Raw genomic sequence first — 18,830 nt, forward strand, 5'->3', positions numbered from 1 at the left:
CTCTATCAGGAGGGGGAGGCACTGCTGCTATTTGGTCCAAAAAGCCCTTTGCTCGCTTCTGAGAAAAACACAAAACCACAGCAGAAGAAACGCTGGTGTCATTGTAATATAAAGCAGTCAGGGCTCTCTCCAACCAGTGATGAACTTCGGCAGAGGTGCAGTGGCTGTGAAAAATACCTATAGTGAAGACTGCTGGGGTAGGGACAAATCTTGAAGTTGCAGGAGAAAAAGCAGCATGAGGTTTGGGGCCACAAGACCATAGAGACCAGGGACCACAGAAGCCAGTGGACTGGATGCTAGGATTTACCCCTCGCTGAGTACCCAGGCTCTCAGACTGGGGAAATGCAGGGGAAAACTTAACCCTTGAATTTTTAAGTTCATACAGGGATGAAATAGCAAAGCAAAGCACACTGCTTCTTTTAACTACTCCTGTTATCCAAACGTGATTCCTCCATCTTTCAAGTACTAAAAAGGTCTCCAGGTCTAGAAGAGCTCAAATAAAGTTGCTCCACTCCCCCAAGCATCTGCTTCATGTCCTGGCTTTCTCGGCTTGCTTTAAATGACTATCTCCCGCACTTTGTTAATTACGTGATTACAGCATCCATTGACAATGAGAAAATTAAAACTCCATGCTGCCTTTCAGACAACACTTTATTACTCTGCAAAAGAGGCTGAATGCAATTTAGAAAAGCGCTGTGCTGAACAACCGGAATTGTTCTCTTCCACAGGCTTCCTCCTCCACTCCCACTGTTTCCCCAGAGACAGCAGTGTTTGCAGAGGCTTAATAAAGCAGGAAAGAGAGCAGGTGTGAAAGGAAACATCAATTACCATTAGCCCTGACAATCCTGGACGATGCCACCCGTTGACAAGGAGCAATGGCAGTCAATTCTGTATTTCTTTCTATGCAGATAATTAAGTACTTTGGTGTTCTTGTAAGGGCGAAGCTGGTTAGGCCTTTGGGATGGAGGAGAGGTAGGGATCACTGCTAGTGATATCTGCACTACAGTTGTGACTGCAGGCCTGGACTAAGTTCAGACTTCACAATCCCTCTCCTGAAGATTTTGCAACCTAAACACAGGGGAGCACTAATGATTCTGTCTGTACAACTCCCATTGGAGATGAGGAATTAAATCAGATATTCAGATATTCAAAGGAGCAAAGGAGCAGGCCTTTTACAAGACTGAATACTAAAACCTTTAGAGGAGCTGAACCCCTAAACAGCTTCCGATTATGGACGAGGTTCTCCCCACTCCAGGATCCCCTGTGACCCCTGGGCAGGGCAGAAGTGGCACTGGGTTCTTTGGTGATCTGGGCACAATACAGAGGCTGAGCGTTTTTCAAAGTCTGGCCCACAAGGAGTTGCCCAAAGCCTCAGCTGCAGTCTTTGGTACCGCCTCCTCATTATCATCCTCTTCCCCTGACTTGGACATTTGCTTGCAGTAAATTTCACAGGTCCTCCAATAGCTAATGGGAGGTATTTATTTCCATTCCTTCGGTGCTTCAATTTTAAGTATAGCAATAATTCAATGTATCTCATTTTGGGGGAATGAAAGATTACCCTTATTTTCAGCTAATTTTTTGGTGTTTTATTTCTCTCTCTCCCTGTTTTATTGAGCTCTGAGCATTAATAATCAGCCCTCATTAATTCAGTTAATTCTTCAAATCCTCATATTCTTCATGCCCAACACTATGAAGCCAAAGAGGAGACTAATGAAAGCTGACGAGATGGTTAGAGTTATTAAAAATCAATTTTTTTAATTTGGTGTCATGATTTAACCCCAGCTCCACACAGCCACTCACTTGCTCCCTCCCCCGCACTGGGATGGGGGAGAGAATCGGAAGGGTAAAAGTAAAAAAACTCATGGTTTGAGATAAAGACAGTTTAACAGGTAAAGCAAAAGCCACGCACACAAGCAAAGCAAACCAAGGGATTCCCTCACTCCTTCCCAAGGGCAGGCAGGTGTTCAGCCATCTCCAGGGCAGCGGGGCTCCATCATGTGTAACGGTGACTTGGGGAGAGAAATGCCATCGCTCCCAACGTCCCCCCTTCCTGTGGGACACCCCTTGGGTCAGTTGGGGTCACTGTCCCAGCTGTGTGCCCCCCCCAGCTCCTTATGGAACCATAGAATCATTAAGGTTGGAGAAGACCTCTAGGACCATCAAGTCCAACCTCCAACCCAACACCCCCAGGCCTCCTAAACCATGCCCCCAAGTGCCACGGCTACACATTGTTTGAACCCCCCCAGGGATGGTGACTCCCCCACCTCTCTGGGCAGCCTGTGCCAATGCTCCTTGTGTGCCTCCAGCCCACTCACTGGTGGGGTGGGTGAGAGGCATGAAAGGCCTTGGCTCTGTGCAAGCCCTGCTCAGCCAGAACAAAACCATCCCTGGGTTATCAGCTCTATTTCCAGCACAAATGCAAAACACAGCCCCATAGTAGCCACTGTGAAGAAAATTAACTCTATCCCAGCCAAAACCAGCATGTTTGGTAACCCTGGGGGTGTTAATATTCTCATCTCGCATCTTCACAGTGTCATTCCTCCCAAAGGAATTATAAGCTTTGTGGATTTGCAAGATGCAGGAGGGCCTCTTCCAAGTTTCTGGGAACCCTTTAGTTTTAAGGTGTTTGGGTTACATGTAAGTCATGATGTTTCAGGACTTTCTCCTGGGGGGCTGCTGACCTCTCTGGAGCACAGGAAGGGGAAAAAGGGCTTTGCAGTCCAGAAGACCATTGTGCATTGCTGTCCATCCTCCCTACAGATGATTTCACTGCCATCAGCACAGGGGATGGCCAGGAAGAGACGGATGGCCAGGAGGGAATCCTCCTCCCACAGTCCTGGCAGGCAGGAGGGCTGCGATTAACGCGTTGGCTCTGGCACTGGCGCAGGAGCAGCCTGGGTTCCTGCCTTTCATTTGAGGAGATTAGCAATAATGGAAAATGCAGAACATTAAACAGTGGAGTGATTACATTGCGGAGGAGGACTGGCAAATAGATTTGTCCCAATGCAAGGGTGTGAAAAAGGGGTCACAAAGCTGAGTTTACTTCAAGCTTAAGAAGAGACACATGTTTTTTGGGTTTTGCCACAATTCATTCCTGCCTTGTTTTTGATCTGACTTCACTCCCTCAGTCTGCCTTTCCTTTTGGCAGCATTTTTAAATTCCTGAATGCATTTGCATGCCCTTTGGTCACCTGTCCTAAAAACTTACCTTCCCTATTCCTTTACTTGGGTGAGTCCAAGTGTTCCCCACCAAATCCTGCACATTAAAACACAGTCCTAAGCATGAGAAAGGGGAGGAAAACCAGCACAGAACAGAGACTCCTTGTTCCCTTTGTAGGGCACGACAGGAGGAGAGGACAGAGCTGGCTTAGGAGCGAGGGAGAAAAAAGGGGATCTGAAAAGCTGGCCAAGAACACCAGATCTCCAGCTGTTGATGTGTATGGGGTCTGCAGAGGTACGCCGCCTGCGTGATCTCATGCTTGTTATGATCATCGTGTCTGAGATGAGGCACCATGGCAACCAATGCATTTTCATTCCCTCATCTTTAGGATGATGCTCCTTTAGTTCCCAAGTCCCTTCTCTGCTGAACGGGTGACAATCCCTTTACCAAATATAGAGAATCCTTTTGCCAGCACCTTCCTTCCCCTAACGCACAGCTGAGAGTAGACCTGGAAATCCACCCTCTTGGAGGGGGTGCTCCATCAACTTGCAGTCCCACTAGTATGGGACAAAAGACTTTGTGGGTACAGGATGGCCGTGACGTTCAGCCCTGTCCCTTCCAGTGCATCTTTGATGCCTCCCATGTCAGATTTCACCTCCTGAAGTGACTCTCAAGGGGATTTCTGTTGTGTATGCTGGCCAGGTTCCTGCAGGATTCACTTTTAAATCTCCTTTTCAAACAGATAATTAAAACATAATGGTGTTTACATTACAGATGGGCTGAGAGAAAAATAATAATAGTAATAATAATCATAATAAACATTACTTTGCTACTCAGGGGAGTTTGTCAAATGGCTCTTGGAGAGGTTTGGCACACTTTAATGAGTTTAAAGAAGAGGATTTACTCTGAGCAAACTCACTGAATTGTTCACACACGACTGGTGAGGTGAAGAAGCATTCAGAAGCGTGCAACGGGAGCAGCCAGCACTAAGTCTGCAGCAGGACAAAATAAAAAAATTAAAAAAAAAAAGGAAAGGGTATTAAAATCCCTTAACTTTTACAGCAGTGGATATGTAGAATGGAATTGCAGCTCTGCAGAGTCCAGAAGCTGTTCTAAATTAATGGCTTGGCTTTTCCAGTCCATTCAAACAAGCTCATTTCATGCAAGATAAATTACAGGACCCTGCCACCCTCACTCCCTGAAGAGAGCTTTTTATAATTCACGATGTGTGTGTAAGGGAATGGACGGTTGGGTTTTCTGACAGATATCCTGTGGCACAATGACCTGCTCTGGAGGCTGCAATATTTGATTCACCCAACACCAGCTGGAACAAGAAGTAGCTGTCTAAGCAAAAAGAGGGGAAGGACCAAAAGCATGCTCCCAGTACAGCCAGCTAAAACAACGCCATGAGAAACAGAAATGACTTGCTGTATACATATTGTCTAAAAATTGGGTAGCTGCCTCAAGACTTATTTTGTGGGACACAACAATAAGCTTCCTTTGGTAGTACAGTCTAGTAGAGGAGAGGTGGCTTGAGGACTGGTCTGGTCTTAATCGCATTGCAAAAGAAATAAAGACAGCCCTAACCTAACAAAGATTAGAAACCCAGTAGCTGTATCCCTGAGACTCCTTTTTTCCCCATTTTCTAGTGGTGTTAAAATTGGATCAATCAACCTAAACAGCTCACTATTAGAGCTATGAGCTTGACTCCCTGCATTTCTTTCTTCAGAAAGCCTTGAGGCAATAGTAAATATCCAGTGGACTTGGCCTCTAAGCACCCTCGGGTTCTCCTTCTGTCAACACCGTCTCTCTCACTCCTGTGCTATGTTTTGTCACCCCTTTGGGCCACTTAATTACCTTCCCCTTTCTTTTGGAAACAGCTGACGTAATTATTTTCACGATTAAGACCCTTGTGCAGCTAATTGTAATTATACCTTATAATCACAGTTGTGACCGTCAGTTACTCATCTTTGCTTTGTTTGAATGTTTTTCTTTATCTGAGGCTCTGGAAGTCCTCGTGACTGAATACACACGCACAACTAACTAGCCCAACTTTCCAAACTTCTCTGTTTTTCTCCGGAGGGATTAATTTGAGGCCATAATAATGAATAAAGGCCAGATCATCGGTTGGTGTAAATCAATGCAGCTTCACTTGTGTCAACACAGCAACGGTGATTTACAATACTTGAGACGTCAGATATTTTACTAAGAAACTGGTGTCATCTGAGAAGATATATCTGCCTTAGAGCCATTTTGTGATATAGTTTCCATGTAATGAGCAATGCATATTTTTTCTTTTTATATCTCTATCCTCTTACATATATTGGAGAACCAAGAGAAATCAAGCCATCCTGCATGCTCGCTACGTTGTATATTATGCAGCATTTTGAAAGGCATTTCATTCTACACCTTGAAAATACACAGGGGACTGATTCTCCTCTTGCTCACACCAATTTTTATGTGGTGTAGCTGTCAATTTGAATTGGGTGGCTGCTGGTTTACACCCTAGTGAGTGCAAACAGCATCAGCCATCGGATGAATATATCAGTTTTACAGGGAGGGTACTAGAATAAATTCTAATCCAAGACACATACAGGAAGCTCCATAGTCAAAGCCACATAGTTATGGCTTACAGAACAATATGATTTTCAGCTCAAAACCTGGTCAGGGTTTTGCTAGGCTTGCTCTGACCATGGACAGGTGACAACAGATTTATTAATTGCAGTGGGTGCCCAGGAGCTCAGATGCGAGGCTTAACAGGCCTGAACTATGCCAGGTGCTGCGGAAACACAAAATGGCATAATGTGAAAGCCTGAGGGAAAACTGCCAGTGTGGTTTCCTTGCTCCATCCTTCTCCACCCTCTTCGGGCAAGTGCTTTAAACCTATGCACTGGGCTGCAGGCTGGGCCTTCCCAGCTAGAGCATGGACTGCTTTAAAAATCATTCCCCATTCCCAAAGAATAGGATGAATGAATAAAGCAGTGAACTCCCAACCTGGAGATTACCACCGCATTAATAAAGCAACTGTGAACGAATTGTCTCAGCTGCCTGAGCCAACCAGGATTATTAAACCAGGTCCCTGATTTAATTAGAGTGCTTAAAACTCATGCTAAAAACAAAAATGCAGCTCTCAGCTAGAACATGAGCTTTGTGCGGGAAGGGTCACTGCAAAGGTCAGCTCTTCCCACAGTTTATTCATGATTATTGAATCAAATGCTAAGGTGGAACTGGAGGGCTCCCCTGAGAGGGGGCAGGGAGGGAGAGCTGCTGTCCCTGTGCTACAGCTCTGAGCACTGCCTGAGGCCAGGGGACAATACAGGTTATTTCTGCCTGCCCAGCAACTTGTGTGAAACAGCCTGAAAGAACAGCGCCTACATTGGATTAAAAAAACCCCCAACAACGCACATGCACCAGAACAGCCAGCCTTGTTACCATGCAAACAGAGCGAGCCAGGACAGAATGGCGTCACTTAAACCACCCCTAAGCCCAGCAAGCCTCCCTGCAAGGTGGCCTGGGACACGCAGACGGGGTGACACATTAGCAGAAGCTGTGTGGTTCATACTGAATTCGTGCGCTGTGCCTCCTTGCATCAGCAGAAGTTTGTGACACCCTGAACTGGCAATATAGTTTCTCACCAGTGCCAATTCAATTAGATGCCCCCAGCCTGACGAGCAGAAAATGGACCTAAAGTAATGCTTTGTGACTGACTAAGCATTACACACTATTTATTCTTTAACTCTTAGTCCAGATTTGAACTGTGACTACAGGAAAAAGCCACCGCTGCCCATGACTGTAGCTGTGAGCTGATAGGAAGCTTTTTCCCTTTTGAAGAAAATCAATTTTCAGACTTCAAAGGCTCCATACCTCAGCTGCTCTTTCCCGGCCCTAGACTCTGCTGCATGTTTTCCCTCAACTGACTAAAACTGTTAGAACAACTGGGAGTTACTGCAGCACCTGAAAACTGCCATAAATGATACTTCTGCCCTTTCTGGCAGCCCAGCCAGTGCCGGTACCCCAACTGCATCCTCCGTACCATACCAGGTCCAAGATCAGAGCACAAACTCCCTTTAATAATGGCAAGCACTAAAAAGAAAGTGAAGGCAAAATAAGCTTCGCAACAGAAAAGTGAAATAATTCTATTGTTATCCAAGTAGTTTCCAAATGGACCCATCAAAGTTTGGAGAATTATTTTAATTGATAGCTACAGATTAACAGTAAGATAAATACAGAGAGTAGAAAACACCCATTACACTCAGCTGAGGCTGTAGGAAATTTCCAGCCTCTGCTAATTGTTCCATTTTGCAGTTTTAATTAAGTGCAGCCTCCTCAACTGAACTATTCCAGATAGTGCGAGCCTGTGCATACCAGATCACCCAAACTTTCCTGGATATGCTTTTAACTCCTTGGAACCAGCTTCTCACCTCAGGGACTGGAGTTGGACAGTAATTATACTGGGGGAGATTCATCATTATGCAGAGAACGAGCATGCAAATGATGGATTTAAGGGAGTATCTACAGGGTCAGCTATGGGCAGATGTGAGCCAGCTCCAGTCCAAAAGAGGTGAACCAGTTTTAAAGCACTACTGAGCCCAGGGTAATATGCCCAGCCTCTCAGGAGGGTTTACTAGCCTGGTGCTGGCGCTGCACTAATACCTCTATATGGCTTCCACTTCAGGCCTGGCTGACATCCAGCTGGCCCTGAGCATGGCCAAAGCATGCTTACACAGCTGTAGGCATAAACTGATAGCTCTGCTCCATGCAGAAATTTGTTGTTTCCCCACACAGGTTTAGGTTTCAGCAAATGCACACTTTTGCTATGCTGGCAGTGCTCTAAAAACAGGTGTCTTGCACTAAGGAGCCAGGTATCACCAGGCTCCTAAGTTCAGGAGTTTGATGCTATGCCACACAGAGAAAAAAAAGATCACTTAAAGCAGGCGGATAACAGCACAGCCTGGGTGGGCTCACCAGCCCTGCGCAGTGGTATAACATGGCCTGTTCCTGCTCTCATCAGTAAGAAAGTCCTGCTTTGTCATGCTCCAGCCTGAGCGACTGGGGCTAGACTGGGATGCTGCATTGCATCCCAGGGCTGGAGATCTTCCAGGCTGCGCCGCATTAGAGCAGGGAGGCTGCCCTGCGCCGGGCAGCCTTACCTTCGCCCTCTGTGATGCGAGCAGTTTCTGTCTTTGACAGCTGTATTAAAATAACCATCCCGGCAGCACAGCAAGCTCGTTTCACAAACTGACTCTAATAACTACACACAAAATGGCCTGTTCATTGAGGCCAAGGGCTCCATTTACTCCTGAAACGTTACTTGGAAGAGGAAACGGTACATTTAATTAAGCATCGTGTTATGCTAAGCATGAAGGATTAAACAGCAGGGCAATTTCAGGAGATTTGACACTACAGTGCCAAGAACAGTACTGGTGGCTGTTTGAGTTAGATGGCATTCTGGATCCCTGGAAAGAAAATGTTTGTAGTTTTCTGCAAGGCGTTTCCTCTGCTCTCTCTAATACACTTTGGTCTTGGGACTTACGAGACTTTTTCCCAGTTTGCCGCTAACTACATATATGACATCCTTAATATATGCAGTCATGCCCCTCCATGTGTCCCCACCTCCGTCTGTATAAGGAAGAAAATGCTAAATGCTCTGAGTTCTAGGAATAAAATATCCTCTTCTCTTTCTAACCTTTCAGCCACTGAAGCTAAGAAAAGAAAGTACAACTCTTTGGCTGGTTACAAGGTGGGAATACACAATTGTAAATATTTCTGATATACAGTTTTCTGAGAGGAGAATCAGGCCTGATGCATGTTCATGCAGGCAACTCTGCAACTCAGCCTGGATTAGGCCACTGTCTGGGCTATGGCTCTGTCAGCCGCCAACACTGAACGCTTTAAAAAGAAGACACAGCCCAGTGTTATATACGCTATGATACAAAAGCCAAATCTTGTGATCTTCCTGCTTGACAGCAATGAAAAATGAAAACAAGTGGGGGTGCTTGCCTTATCATCTCTGTGCCCAGGGTTGTCTGCACAGAAGTTCTCATTCGCAAAAGAATGGTTATTAAACTGATACGGTTGGCTCCTCAGTCCAAGCTGTCTCTGCTCCTAAGCTAGGTCTGGCTCTGAATTGCTCACAGGAGGAATTTGTCTCGCAACGGTGAGAGGACTCTATGGAGACGTGCTTTGAACCCAGACGTTTCAGAGAGTAAGGTGATGGAAATATCCCCCTACATAGCAGTATTTCCTTGTATCCATTCAACTTCTAAGGTTGATGGTCAGGCAGAGGGCATAACTGCAGTTAAGAATGAATGAAATACAAGAACTTCACAGGAAAGGCCCTAGGGAACAAGGGGGAGCAGGGAAGGAGGGATGAGATATATAGTTATAGCTGACATAAGAGAGAAATGCAACTTGGAGCTGACGGAGAGAACAAATAGGAAGAGCTCCCACAACAGAAGTGAACTGCAGATTTGGTTATTGCAGTCATATTTGCCCATTTACTACCACAGAAGGTACAAACCTCTGCCTTTCACTGTAAATGAAGATGGACACGGATGCGTGTTGGCAGGCAGTCTCGCACCGAGGGCATTCCTGCACACTAATGTACTCCAAGGAGCCCTGAGTTTGCACTTAATCAGAGGAAAATACACCAATCCACACACCCTGTTGTTGCTTCAGATCACCTTGACAAAGCCAGCAGCTGGTGCTCTGGGACTGGTTTGATGGTATATTATACCTGCCACTCTTCATTTGTTAGGATGGCAGGAATTTTGCATTAACACAGTAATACTTGACGCCGTATTTAGGAGAAGACAGAGGGGATGCAATCTGTGGTTGTAATGCATCTTTTGGTATGTATTAAGGGGATTCATCTTATCATCACTGTTCAGCAAAGTTTTTAACCGTGCCCTTAACTTTAAATGGCAAATAAAAATAGAGCAATCAACAGGAGTCCTTTGTGTATTTATTCACATGGTCACAGATCTCTTTTATGGGAGATCGTTTAAAGCACTGTCATACCAATAAAATGCCTAAAAAACTACCTAGAGACCAAATGACAGTGCACTTGCATTTCTTATCCGTCTGTGTTACTGATTCTTTGAGACATTTTGCACAGCCTGTACATTAGGTGTGCAGGGGAAGAACAGCACGGTGGGACCATGTGTACAGAGTATGTGCACCTTGAGAACTGACGTTCGTGTTCCTACACTCCTTCTCCCCAGGCTCTCTCTGCACCAGTGATGCTTCTTTGATCACACTAAAATCAGAAGCATCTTCCAAAAATTCAGGTTGTATTAAGACTCTTATCCTTAATCCCTCAACTTGAGTGTATTGATAAGAAAATACCAATTAAGATTCATATTCCCACGCTGGACCTGTAGTCAGAGACTAAGGAGATTATGTGATCATTCTAATTTCACACCCAGGAATGTTAAATAGTTATAACTTTATCTCATTCAAACAGCAATGGCCCAAGAGCTCCAGGGTTCTTTTGGCCTATTTGTTGCTACCACTGCAGATGTCCTCTGACCTTCAACTGAAACAACCTGGGTGGCCTCTAGGTACCTTCAAAAGAAAGATTTCTGCAAAAGAAACAGTGGCAGCATGCATTAGCAGTCTGACCGTACCAGTATCAAAGTGCTTCACCCAAGTCCTCACAAGAGATCCAAGCATGGACAACAATATTAATGAACAGCTGCCAGCACCAGAAACTACAGCTCTGCTGCCTGATTGCATGCGACAAGAATATAAGCTGATGCTTGCTTAAGTAGCAGGAGACAAAGAAGGGTTTTCACACACCTGAATCTGCCAGGCACACTTACAATCAGGCAGGAGTGATAGGACATAATTTGCAGGAGGGAGCTCCAAACCATGCGAAGGGCTTGCAGCTGCAGGATTTTCTGAAGTTTGCTACCAAATTATGTAAAGTGAAATGACCAATGTAGCTTAGGGGAAGTTTTATTACCAGCCATCCTTAACAGCCCAGGAAAACAGGGATTGAAGTAGGAAGTCTTGCAAAGCCTGATCATTTTCCCTTGCAAAACCAAGGTAAATCTGGTGGGGATTTGGAAATTCTAACAGACTAGCTCAGGAGCTCACAATCCTGCTGATACTGGAAGGACAGAGGACGAGATGAGCCTTGTACTGTTGATCGGTTTAGTGCATCTGTATTAGGCACCTAAAAGCTGGATGTGAAAGTAACCAATGCAACAACACTATCTTGTTCCTGTTGCTCTGACATCTTCCATCCTTCTTCATTTTTTCACGTACCCATTAGCCTCCGGGCCTGCATAAGATCTGAAGGGACACCCCTGTTAGTGTGGTGCTCCCACTGAAGCCATTAAGCCTCTGTACGATGCCCAGAACTGCTGCAGAGAGCTCGTTCCTGGCTGGAGGCCTCGGGCTGCAAGCAAGCTGCTCGGGCTGCAGCTGCCTCCTGCTGCCTGTGTGTGCAGCACCCAGTAGAATCAGGCTCCCAGGCTCACTTGGCACTAATGTAATATGAAAAGCAGTCATAAAAAATAACAGCTCTAGGCTCTACAGATGTGGGAAAACTGACTCCAGCTTCAGTTATTGCAAGGCGTTATTTTTACAGGAACAAAAGAGCAGAGGGTGTTTTGCAAACAAGCAAGCAGACACATTCGCTGCCTGCAGAACCTTGCACCCTGGATAGTTTAAGCCCAAGCTTTCACTTGGCATTAGAAGGGAACGAACTAACCTTTTCCATTTCATTTCTGAAAACTCCAAACTAATTATCTTTTCATTCTTCTCCCATCCTTTCACTGCCAAGGGAAAGAAATCAGGACAGGACTCCTGGGCTTTCTGGATCTTGCAATATTTATCACCTGAAGCCTTGTGCCCAACAGGAGCACTCAGCACTGAATCTTTTGTGCTAGATGAAACCAGCCAGGGAGACTGGGACAGGCACTGGGAGCATCATTCTGCAGACGGCCCTGAAGGGAACAAGGCTGATCCATCCGTGCAGAGCCGAATTGCTTACTGAATGTCAGATATTTCTTTTTTTTTTTTTTGAGTAAGTACCCAGAAGAGGGAGACAGCAACAGGAGAAAGATGGAAGAAAAGAACAAGAAACAAGAAAAAGCGTTGGGAAAAAAAGAATAAGGGAAAGATTTTAAAAAAAAGGCAGTATGGGGGATTAGGATTCAGGCCAGCATTGTCTCAGCCTTCCAAACCATATGATATATCTAAGGAAAAGGCAGACAGTACATGTGAGCGAAAATTACAGGTGGCTGAATTAATTAGCTCCAAATCCCAACACCCCCAAACATCAGGCACTGGGATTAAGGACTCAAAGCTAGTTTGCTGCCGAATCCCAAACCTCAGATATTATTTGGATTTAAATTGGAAGTGTTGCAGATGGCTTCGTTTAGGGAAGGAGAGAGCTGTCTTTTCCCATCCTCCTTTCAGCTAAGGCAGAAAGGCACCTTTCTCTTTCCTTAGTTACATGATATTAAATCACTGCAGCCTTCCCTACCCCTGACTGTGCTTGGTTCCCATTAATCTAAACAAGCTCCCAGTCCTCTTCAAATACTCTGGTGCTGCAAGATGGGCAGGCAGAGATTCACTTGAAGGCAATGGGAGATTTGCCTTTTTCTATTCTCTGTCCTTGTAGGACATTATGTGCAAGAAATTTACTGTCCTATTGTGTGACTAAACAATGGAACCCAATGACAAATGGCATCTGATTTTACCCTGAAACCCTGAAAAATTGCCAGCTTCAATTGACTTTGAGGCAAAGCCACTAAATGGTCACCAATAACCATGTGCAGTCAGATTCAGAGACGTGAATCAAAGTAGCTGATAGGCAGCAGAACTACATCCATTTTCTGGTGCCACCACCTATACCCTGTGATAAGTCATTTGATCCCTCTGTGGTTCAGTTCTTCCTATAAAACGGGAATAATCCTTGTTTAGCTAGCGGCAGCATCGGTAGAATAAAGCATTCATGCTGCTAGTGAGATGTTCAGATGTTATCCTTATCTGAGCAGGGCGAGAATCTGTATAGGTTGAAAAGTTCATGAATCTTGCAAAGAACATAACCTGTATCTCCTGCTAAATCAGGTGAGTATCATATTGTTTGCAAGGACCACCTCGTGCAGGTCTAATTATCTGCTGGCAAAGGAGGTACAGAAGCATAACTGGCAGTGCCCTCGCTTCATCTGGATGGTGCCAAACAAGCTGGTAAGTTCATCACAGCCTGTGTACAGCATCCAGAAGTAGTACACAGGGAGACAATTAGTGTTCATGTGGCTTTTGTATTGGATGTGATCAGAGGCCTGGAAGATATTTGTGTTTATTATAGCATTGGTACCCAGTCAGGACTGAAAACACAGTCATCGCTGAGATGCTCACTCGAAAAAGGATTTGATGGATGGAAAGTTTGACAAAGCTCGAACAAGAAGAGAAAAAGAAAAGGCAGTTTTAGAACAGCATAATTGCCTCTCAGTAAAACATTGAGTATGGCAATTAATTATTGCTCATGGATCCCTCTCTTTGTGCTTCTCTTTTTTCCCAGGGCTCTGCAGATCTGCCAAACACTGTGCCAGAGTTAATCAGGTATTTGCTTTCACCCGGGGAGTCAGCTACCTGTCTCTAAAGAACACAGTACAACTTGAATGCAATAGCATCTCACCAGGTCTGGTTTTATCTATAATCAGGCACACTTTGCAATCTGCAGGTGGCTCGGCAGGTTGCAACAGTTTTTCAGTGCTTTTATATTATGTCTTGACCACGCATCCATCCCATAGAGCAAACTGCCAGTGGCAATGAGCAGAGTTTGTCTGGAAGCAGAGCACTGGCATTCTGCGGCTGAGTTGTGTGTGCGCCACAGTAACGCCAACTGCATTCTTATCAGGTTGTTCCCTCGAATCCCTGAGCATCCACGCTAGTTACTGAATCCTCTTGGCAATAACCACAAGAAGAGAAATACAGACAGTCCTGCATACAGCTGGCGTAATATCCCTTTGGGTTATGCAGAAAGGTAGGAAAATCCTGGGTGAGGTCAGGACAAAGGTTTTCTATTCCAAGGTATTTCCAAAAAAAAAAAGGGTATACAACAAAAAGCTAAGCACACATTCTTTTGTTTTCTATAACAAAACCAGTTTGCTTTAAAACAGAAAAAACAAAAAACCCACCCCTCTCAGAATTTTCTTCTGCCTTGTTCAAAAACCCACTGAGCAAAGAGACTTCAAAGACTGCATCCTCATCCTTTCCCACTCCTAAGAAGGTGACAGGTGAGCTTACGGCCGTAACTTATTGCATCAACAGTACTTACAGAAGCGTAATATTTTCTGTCAAGTTAAACGAGGGTGGAGATTCTTGAGTATGTCAATATATATTAGCAATGATGAGGGCAGCAGTAGTCTTTAGCAGGGAACTCTCAGCATGAGCTGACCTGAAATAACTCCACAGGAGAAGAGAAAGCCAGACACTACACGATGGAGACAAGCTGGCTTTCCTACTGCAACTTTCTGAATCAGTGTAAATGTTTGGGAACTTCTACTCTCAGTTTGTACCGATGCTTACTGAAACTGGCAGCTGGGGCAGAATATGCTAGTGTCACCTCCCCCTCCTGCAGGATAATGAATTTCCATTTTCCCTTCTAAAAACAAATGGCACTTTCATTGCAAGTCAGTTCAGTTGGACGTCTCTGCTAATACCACTGTAGCAGGGGGCTCCAGATGGTGCCTTTACATGTCCTCTTGGCACAGGAGCAGACCTTCTCTGGGTTAGAGGAAACTCTGTAGTGGTTTCTCTGGGAGAGACAAGCCTGCCAGGAAACTAGTGCTCTGTCACTGTTTTCTGACAGTCAAATTTAAGCATAGACTTTCTCCTTGTAGGTAGCGGTAACCTAAGATCAGAAATGAGAAGGTTGCCAGGGAGATATTTTTTATCATCTCTCTTGCATGACTGGCGTGCACAGGGTGACGTACCAACATGGCACAAGGGACAGTGCACTAGAGTGCCTGCTTTTGCAAACTGCTTTTGCAAATCTACTTGCCATAAAAGTACTGAGTACAATTAAAGCTGCAGATGTTTTACTCTGTAAATGTAAGCTTGATCCAACAGCTACTGCAGCCTTGCCCGATACCAACCACCTTTGGGTTAGCTTCCTTATAAAAACGTGAGACATGAAGCTACAGGGTTCTCCTGCTCATACAGAGACATCATCCTTCCTTTCTGTGCGCCGTGTCGTAGCAGGCTATATCACAAAAGTACATTAGCATTCTACAGAGGGAGTCATTCCCCCAATATCTTTTGGTTAATGATTCCTGCTTCACCTGCATCCTCCACAAAGGTGTGCCTGTCTGTGTAGATACTGTTCCCAAGTTAACTTACCTGCAAATCCCTAAGAAAAAAAAAATATCGGGGGAAAAAAAACAATTGGAAGAGCTTCCATCATGGGGAAGTAGTTCAGTTAGCTCCATGTATCTGTTATTCATACGGTGCTAAGAGCGGTAAACCCAGGAGTGTATCCCTTTGTCAGTCTTTGTCCATTTGTCTGGCTAGCTCTCATCTGTCTCTGTTCCCTTCATTAAGGGAACAGGTGGCAGGGAGGATGATGGATGAGCAGAGGATGAACCAGAATAGGGTCTACTCATCATCTGTTCGTGTACCAGAGCAAGATAGATGGTCATGTAGAGCTTTCAATTTATCCAAAGGCTGAGTCAGAAAGCTGTATCACATGCCTGGCAAGGGCCTGTCTCGGAGAGTGGGGGACACTAATTTGTAGCCACTGATGGGCAAAGCATTGGAGAGGGTAACAGCACATGGAACCGGCTCAAAGGCGTGATCTCATCTAAACTGCATCTCAGGCTTGGAGACCTTGGATGTACAACCAAATTACAGGCTGGACCCTAACATTTGAGCTTCTCATAGATAGCCATGGCCTCCCTTAGGGGAAAAATCCTCCATGGCTTTTTCTGGAAAGGGAAAGTAAGTCTTGCAGAAGGGAGTCCTCATGGTACGCTATTTCCTGGCAGTAAGAGATAGATATTTCTGTCATTTACAGCTGCAGCAAGAGACTCTGGACCTCACCCTTGTACTAAGGTACCACGCAGGTGTATATTAAAAAATAAACAGCCCTGAGGTACAGCCAGGTTAACAGAAAGTTACGTGGGCAGAAGAATGTGTGGGTCAAGAAGGTGGGCAAATGTAAACCTGTGTTTCAGCAGGTTATAGTCTTATAAAATACCCAGCCCAAGTAACTCAGCCTTGTCACTGAAGCAGCAGGAAAAGGAACCTGGGTCTTCTGTGAAACTTTGCTGACAGCAGCAGCAGAAAAGCAAGTTGTCAGAGGTACTGATTAGAAAGGAATAAATTCTGAGCAAAGAGTGTGCACTAAACAATTTTTTCTTAGTTATTAGTTATTCAAAAATTGCCCCTACCTCTGCAGCTTCCTCCACTTTTTCATATGATCAAAGACCTCATTCCATACCAACATGCTCCTATTCCTTCCCTCCAGTATACAGGGGAGCAAATTCAATCTGTGAAGCTTTTGTCATTCTCTCTCACTCTGACTTCCACTCTCTTTTCTTTGTAAAGGCTTGCAGCATACCTACCACAATGATAAAATACATCCTGTTTACAGGGAAAGAAAAATCTACCTCAGCACTTTTTTCCATGGGAGGAACAAGGGGGAAAAAAAGCAAGTACATTTTAAAGGATTTTAGATTGTGACTTCTGCAAATTAGAAAACGCACACTTCTTCCCCAGATGGAATACAGGCAATTACACTGTGAAAGGAAGTGCTATTTCTGTCCCTTTCATCTTGCACTCTTACTAATGCTTTTAAGATCATAAAGATATATTTGTTTGTGGTGAGAAAGATGGCCACCTTCAGCAGTTTGCATCTAGTCCATGAAATCAGGGAATGAGGAAATAGCTTGGCTTCATAGTAGTTTTCATACTAGTTAAATAGAATTCTTTGAAAGCCCTGGCAACTGAAGTTCTTTCTATTCCTGAAAGCCTGCGAACTTTCCTCCGTTGTCTTCTTCAGGCCCAAAACCGCCATGGGTTTCCACTGTTGGTGATTCATAGTACGTGGGGGCTCGGGACAGTGCAGTGTTCCTGTACCAGTGCCCACACAGGCATTCCTGAGGGGGAAAACATCATAGCAGCTGGGCCCCTTGGTGCTAACCCTGAACTGCTCTTAGCCCTAAGCCAGCTTTGTCAGACAGGATGGTGTTCCTACGTATACCTCAGACCTTGCCTAACAATTCCGGCATGCAGGAAATCACACCATGAAATAATTCTTAACATTGCCCCTCTAGTTCCATTTGTTCTATCAGGATTCAGAAAAGATATATGTAAAACAGCAGCAAATAAATATAGGAATAAATAGATGACTAGACATATGGACACATAGACAAACATAGGCAGATGGACAGACCAGATCTGGCATGTGTGTAGGTAAGCCATCTCTCTGCTTTTGCACTTAATTCAAAGACAAGCATGTGCACCTCACAAACTGTAACAAAGCAATTACACGGACACCTGGTGAGGGCAGAGTATTAGGATTGTCTCTTGGCTGAACGGTCAGCTTTGGCGGTGCGGATAATTGGCCTCTACCAGCTAAAGAGGTAAGAAAAGCTCTCCCAGCTCTCTCAAAACATCTATAGGCCTGTTCTCCCTACTGCCTTAGCCCTACCTTATGCCAAGAGGTCTTTTTGTTGTATGTAGGCCTTCCTGCTCTTACAGACTCCACTTTTTTCAGTTGCCCTTTCTTTTGCAGCAGCAGGGTATTGCATTATTTTTTGTTCTCCCTTAGCTAACCCTTTATCACTCCATATGTGATTGGAGGAACTATCTACCAGCAGCATATGTGTTTAATCAACTTCAATACTTCTACAGACTATAAGTAAATGTTCTGGACAGGGAATAATTATCATTTAATTACATTAGAGAAGACAGTGACACTGTCAGAGGGTAAAAGAAGATCTGTGGCTTAGTGCACTACTAGGCTGGGATGCAGTGGCCAGGACGTGGCCCTGCTTTGGCTGTGAGGTAGTAGAAATATGGGTGAAGGGAGCACATCTCTGAAAAAAAGCTTCCAAACACATGTGGTTCTGGCTCTGGCAGGAGAGGAAGTGGCTGAAATTGCACTGCTGTATCCCTGTCCCATCGCAGCCCAGAGGAAACCAGTGAGTCTTGGAGATTGAGGCATATCCTTCTGGTACAGATGTATAAACATACAGCATTAGGAATTAGGTATTTACACCTGAGCGACTTTTGATGAACAGAAAACTTCCTCTGGACTGGTCACAGTACTATCAAGACAGCAACTTGCCTCAAGTATGGTAGACAGGGAAACTGAGATACAGAGGCAGTATACAGCTCTAAGGCTATCATGTGTCAAAGACAGCTCAAAATGCAAAAATCTGGTTAAATTTATGAAATATCTTTGAAGTTCGAGATTAGATTTCTTTCTGTTTGCCCCAGGGTATGGGTGTGGCACATCTCCCATTTTTCCTCTAAATCTACAAGGGTTAGAAACCCTTGTTTCTAACCTAAAGAAACAAATGCATAATGCTGAGATTCACATGTAATCGCATCTCTGCAACAAATGCAGCCTTAAGAACAAACAGTAAATATTGAGAGACTTGTACTGATAGAATCACAAAAACTAGCAACATTATAAATCCCTTTGG

At 44.7% G+C, this 18,830-nt stretch overlaps 1 protein-coding gene across 1 annotated transcript in view; it reads right to left on the reverse strand.

The window, feature by feature from the left end:
• Window positions 1-16,675, reverse strand: part of DUSP26 (dual specificity phosphatase 26) — a 41,273-nt gene extending 24,598 nt beyond the window's left edge. Inside the window, exons 1-2 of the mRNA XM_064472715.1 lie at window positions 16,569-16,675; window positions 4,079-4,151 (exon numbers count right to left, since the gene is read on the reverse strand). The gene's annotated coding sequence lies outside the window, so the exon portion shown is untranslated. The remainder of the gene's footprint in view (window positions 1-4,078; window positions 4,152-16,568) is intronic.
• Window positions 16,676-18,830: the final 2,155 nt, after the last annotated feature.

This window comes from Phalacrocorax carbo, chromosome 24, assembly GCF_963921805.1.
Source record: "Phalacrocorax carbo chromosome 24, bPhaCar2.1, whole genome shotgun sequence".
NCBI lineage: Eukaryota > Metazoa > Chordata > Aves > Suliformes > Phalacrocoracidae > Phalacrocorax > Phalacrocorax carbo.